Raw genomic sequence first — 6,000 nt, 5'->3', positions numbered from 1 at the left:
TGTATTCAGACTCTTTTCATTTTTCCACATTTTGTTAAGTTACAGCCTTATTCTAAAATGTATTAATTAAAAAATGTTCATCAATCTATACACAATACCCCATAATGACAAAGCGGAAACAGGTTTTTAGAAATGTTTGCAAATTTATTACAAATAAAAAAACCTTTACATAAGTATTCAAACCCGTTGATATAAGACTCAATTTAGCTCAGGTGCATCATGTTTCCATTGATCATCCTTGAGATGTTTCTCCAACTTGATTGGAGTCCACCTGTGGTAAATTCAATTGATTGGACATGATTTGGAAAGGCACACACCAGTCTATATAAAGGTCCCAGAGTTGACAGTGTATGTCAGAGCAAAAACCAAGCCATGAGGTCGAAGGAATTGTACATAGAGCTCCGAAACAGGATTGTGTCGAGGCACAGATCTGGGAAAGTGTACCAAAAAATGTCTGCTGCATTGAAGGTCCCCAAGAACACAGTGTCCTCCATCATTCTTAAATGGAAGTAGTTTAGAACCACCAAGGCTCTTCCTAGAGCTGGCCACCCAGCCAAACTGAACAATTGGAGGAGAAGGGCCTTGGTCAGGGAGGTGATCAAGAACCCAATGGTCACTCTTGCAGAGCTCCCAAGTTCCTCTAAAAAGACAACTTTTTCTGCAGCACTCCACCAATCAGACCTGTAAAATCAGTAAAAGGCACATGGCAACCCGCTTAGAGTTTGCCAAAAGGCACCTAAAGGAATCTCAGACCAGGAGAAACAAGATTTTCTGGTCTGATGAAACCAAGATTGAACTCTTTGGCCTGAATGCCAAGCGTCACGTCTGGAGGAAACCTGGCACCATCCCTACGGTGAAGCATGGTGGTGGCAGCATCAAGCTGTGGGGATGTTTTTCCGTGGCAGGGACTGGGAAACTAGTCAGGATCGAGGGAAAGATGAACGGAGCAAGTACAGAGAGTTCCTTGATGAAAACCTGCTCCAGAACGCTCACGACCTCAGACTGGTGCAAAGGTTCGCCTTCCAACAGGACAACGACCCTAAGCACACAGCCAAGACAACGCAGGAGTGGCTTCGAGACAAGTCTCTTTGTGTCCTTGGGTGGCCAAGCCAAAGCCCGGACTTGAACCCAATCCAACATCTCTGGAGAGACCTGAAAATAGCTGTGCAGCGACGCTCCCCATCCAACCTGACAGAGCTTGAGAGGATCTGCAAAGAAAAATGTGAAAAACTCCCCAAATACAGGTGTGCCAAGCTTGAACCATCATACCCAAGAAGACTCAAGCCTGAAATCGCTGCCAAATGTGTTTCAACAAAGTACTGAATAAAGGGTCTGAATACTTATGTAAATGTGATTTCAGTTTTGAAAAAAATAAAATGATTTGTCAGTATGGGGTATTATGTGGAGATTGATGAGGGAAAAAATTATTTAATCCATTTTAGAATAAGGCTGTAACATAACAAAATGTGGAAAAAGTCAAGGGGTCTGAATACTTTCCAAATGCACTGTATATACACCTCTACCAATCCAGTACCAGTCTACCAATCTACATTGTGAATATGGTACTGGAACTAACCCTGTATATAGTATGCTTACTTACCTTATTGTGTTCTTCTTATTTCTATATATTGTGTGTTTTTGTTCTACCTTGTTATTTTGAGTATTACGTTGGTATTGATTACTGCATAGTTGGGGTTAGAGCTTGCACGAAAGGCATTTCACTGTACTTGTGCATGTGACATTAAAACTTGAAACTTAAAACTTTTAGTCCATGATTAGGCTTAGTCTGTGTCCGGGAAACTGAGATACCTGATAACTGTTTGGACTTCTTACTCCTATGCTGCAAACATGTCTTAGCGTAGGTGATGAAATGACAGTCCCTGAGCACCTTAGTACCATCCCATATAATGGTGTCTGTCTGGAATGGAGCGTAGCATGTGAATGCATGATGGAAATCTCATTTGGAGCTGAGAAGGTAAGTGTGTATACAAAATGGAGGTCTTGATTCATGTCTTTTAGCCTTCCTGCTCCGCTTCCTTTTCTCGGTCACACAGGACTGTAGCCAGACGGGGTGTAGCCAAAATAGGCGGCGAGAGGAAGAAGGGTCAGGCAAGTATTGATGTAGTGATGGCAGGTGTGTCTTTCATCTGTGTGTGTTCTTCACTCCCCCTCTCTCCTTATTCCTCCTCCCCTCTCAATTTTCTCTTCCATGTTTCTCCTTTTCCTCTCTCTCTCCCTCCTGTCCTGCCTCTGCTCCCTACCAACCAAAATGTCAAATGTTCTGCTATCATCCACTGAAACAAGATGTTGCACAAACATTTATTTCTAAACATGTTCAAGCTGGTGAGAGGAAAATGATGGAGACATTGCAAGGCCTAGAGGGAGTTGCCATTTTTATGGATAACATTTTGGTATATGCAAATACCATGGAGATGCACGATGAGCGACGATAGAGACTACTGCAGAAGATAGTCAACCGTACTAAAGTTGAACAGGAAAAGTGTTTCCTCAGGGAAACACAGCTACACTTCCTGGGACACCTCATCAATCCATCAGAAGTCAGGCCTGATCCAGAGAAAGTGGGAGGTCAACAGGCAGCTATCCCCACCAGAGAACGTTCTGGAGCTGAAGAGAGTTCTTTGGATGGTTAACTACCTAGGGAAGTATATCCCCAACCTTTCCGCCCTGGGCCAACCACTGCATGAGCTCCTGAAGTCAAAGCCAGCGTGGACATGGGACTACACACAGCAGACGGTGTTCCAGCGCCTCAGAGCTTCTGATGACTTCCCCCGTCCTGACGTTCTACAACAGCAACAGAGCCACCACAGTCTCAGCAGACGCAAGCAGCTATGGGCTTGGCAGTGTACTACTATAGCGCCATGGAGAGGGGAAGCCAATGGCGTACTGCTCTAGGTGGCTCACAGAGGCAGAAACCAGATACGTGCCGATCGAAAAGAAGCGTCTGGCGACTGTTTGGCCCTGTGAGAAGTTTGAGAAATACATATACAGCCTGGAGCACTTCAAATTAGTGACAGACCACAAGCCCTTGGTCCCAGTAATGAACAGCAAAGACTTGGATAATGTGGCTTTACCATGCCAGAGACTAAACCCACAGCAGAGTATGCACCAGGAAAAACCTTGGTCGTGGCGGACACGGTCAAGGAGTCCGTTGACACGCACAAAAAAAGGACAGACACACACACGTTGAGCGTTACGTCGCAGCTAACATCAACAACATACCTGCTACACAGACAAAAATGGAGAACATCAGAGTTGCCCCTGCAGTAGATGATCAAGTAAATCAGGTCAGACTGGTCTGAGCAAAACCCCAGCCACAGTCAGAGATTTTTTTCCAGTGAAACAGAACTGTCAGAGTACAATGGGGAAGTCACAGGGGGAACCGCCACAGGAGGCTACTGAGAGGAGAACAGCTCATTATAATGGCCAGAACGGAGCAAATTGAATGGCATCAAACATCTGGAAACCATGTTTTTGATGTATTTGATACCGTTCCACACATTCCGTTCCAGCCATTACCATGAGCCCGTTGTCCCCAATTAAGGTGCCACCAAATCTCCTGTGGGAACCGCATAGTAATGCCACAGACACAGAGGGCAGACATTGTTGATAGAATACACAAAGGACATCAAGGTCTAACCAGTGGTGGAAAAAGTACCCAATTGTCATACTTGAGTAAGAGTAAATATACCTTAATAGAAAATGACTCAAGTAAAAGTGAAAGTCAGCCAGTAAAATACTACTTCAGTAAAATGTAATTACTAAAATATACTTAAGTATCAAAAGTAAAAGTATAAATGATTTCAAATTCCTTATGTTACGCAAGCCAGAAGGCACAATTTATGTTTTTTATTTTACTTACGGATAGCCAGGGGCACACTCCAACACTCAGACATAATTTATAAATGAAGCATTTAGTGAGTCTGACAGATCAGATATGCGCGTAAATTGGAACATTATCCTGTCCTGCTAAGCCTTCAAAACGTAACGAGTACTTTTGGGTGTCAGGGGAAATGTATGGAGTAAAAAGTACCTTATTTTCTTAAAGAAATAGTCAAATAAAGTACAGATACCTCCAAAAACTACTTAAGTTGCTCTTTAAAGTATTTTTTATGAAGTGCTTTACACCACTGGGTCTGACTAAATGGTGATTGAAAGCCTCAGTATGGTGGCCGGGGATCTCATCAGTGGTAAAGAAAAAGATCCTGTCATATCAGTCTTGTTGTGAGCTTAGAAAGGCACAACAAAACGAGCCACTAATCTCTATGTCACTCCCCGACAGACCATAGAAAGGAGTTGCTCTGGATCTACGTGAGCGTGACAAACAAAACTATCTGATCATGTGGGGCGGCAGGTAGCCTAGTGGTTAGAGCGTTGGACAAATAACTGGAAGGTTGCAAGATCAAATCCCCAGGCTGACAAAAATCTGTCGTTCTGCCACTGTTCCTAGGCTGTTATTGAAAATAATAATTTGTTCTTAACTGACTTGCATAAGTAAATAAAAATCATATCAGACTGTTCATCAAGATACCACACAAACACACAGGTCACCATGAAGATGAAAGGAACCTCCACAAGGTATGACATTGCTGATTAGTTGTTACTCACATTTCTTGAGTAACTGAGAAATGGCAAAGCAGCTTGACTTTAAGCACATTACTTCCTGGCCCCACCACCCTCAGGGTAGGTGCAGACTGTGAAGAAGAGTCTAAAGCAGAAAGACCTGCTGGTTGTTCTCCTGTGCAGGTCAATCCCATGCAAAAAAACAACACAACTCCCAACCTAAGAGGCCCAACAAAAAAAAACACATCAAGCTAAAGGATGCATTGGAAAAGAGGAAACAGAACCTTCTACTACAACCAACCTTCACAGGCCCCTGTGAGACCTTCACAGTTGCTACCGCCGGGACAAACCGTGGTAAAAAGAGAAATGTACATGTGAAATCTTGCATCGCTTTATTGTTCTTTCAAAACCTTTACAGTAACTGTGTCTCTGTTAATTGCTGTTGTGAAGTACAGTTGTCTTCATTGTGGTTACACTCATTTGTAGAAAGTGCTCAAAGGAAATGTGTGAAAGTTAAAGGAGAAGACATCATAGTATGCACGACAGTGTCACGGCATGTTGTAAGGCAGTACGGGAGTTATCTTCAGGCATTCTTGTGAGACGTAAAACAATGAAAGTTACTCCTCGGATTGGACATTCACTTTATATTACAGCCCTGACCACTCCGTTGTCTTAGCCTGCTGAGCTAAAGGCCACTCCGCACCACGGCAGTAATACAACAGGAACAAATGAGGATGGGGTGTAGCTCCCTCGTCCTCATCCCTCGTCCTCATCCCTCGTCCTCATCCCTCGTCCTCATCCCTCCTCCTCATCCCTCCTCCTCATCCCTCCTCCTCATCCTCCTCCTCTGACCGTTGAAGAGGATACAAGGAAAAGACAACAGTGGCAACAGTAGAGTTCCTGCCCCGGTGCCTGGTGTCACCCAAAGCCAGGAGCACAGAGAGAAGGCTGGAGTTTTTCACCAGTGTTTACCTGACTCACCGACTCACCCCCCCCCCCCCGCTATTGACCAAGAGGAAAGGGGATTCCGGGAATAAACACTCACTCATTCAGGAGTTGTATTTATCATTTGAATTGAACTTGAGACCTCCCTGAAAACCATTTTCCCAACCAGATTTCAACCACTTTCTGATGAAATTATTAGGGAGTGGTCTTTCGTTCATGCACAGAAACCAAGCTGTTCTGTTGTGACAAAACATTTGAAAGAATGTTGAACAAACATAAACACTAAATAAATAGATGGATAAAAACAGGGTGAAATTGAAAGAGCTTTTAGTATGTTGATAGGAATCGCTGATTATCTTAGTACCTGCATAGAAAACATCTCCATTTAATTGATAGGAATGAGCATGAGTAGCCCATTGACAGCATTCGCCCCGTCCCAAGAAGAACATAAGGGAAGTAGAGAATCACGCGCAG

This window comes from Salmo trutta, chromosome 13, assembly GCF_901001165.1.
Source record: "Salmo trutta chromosome 13, fSalTru1.1, whole genome shotgun sequence".
Lineage (NCBI taxonomy): Eukaryota > Metazoa > Chordata > Actinopteri > Salmoniformes > Salmonidae > Salmo > Salmo trutta.
This window is presented reverse-complemented; position numbering follows the sequence as displayed.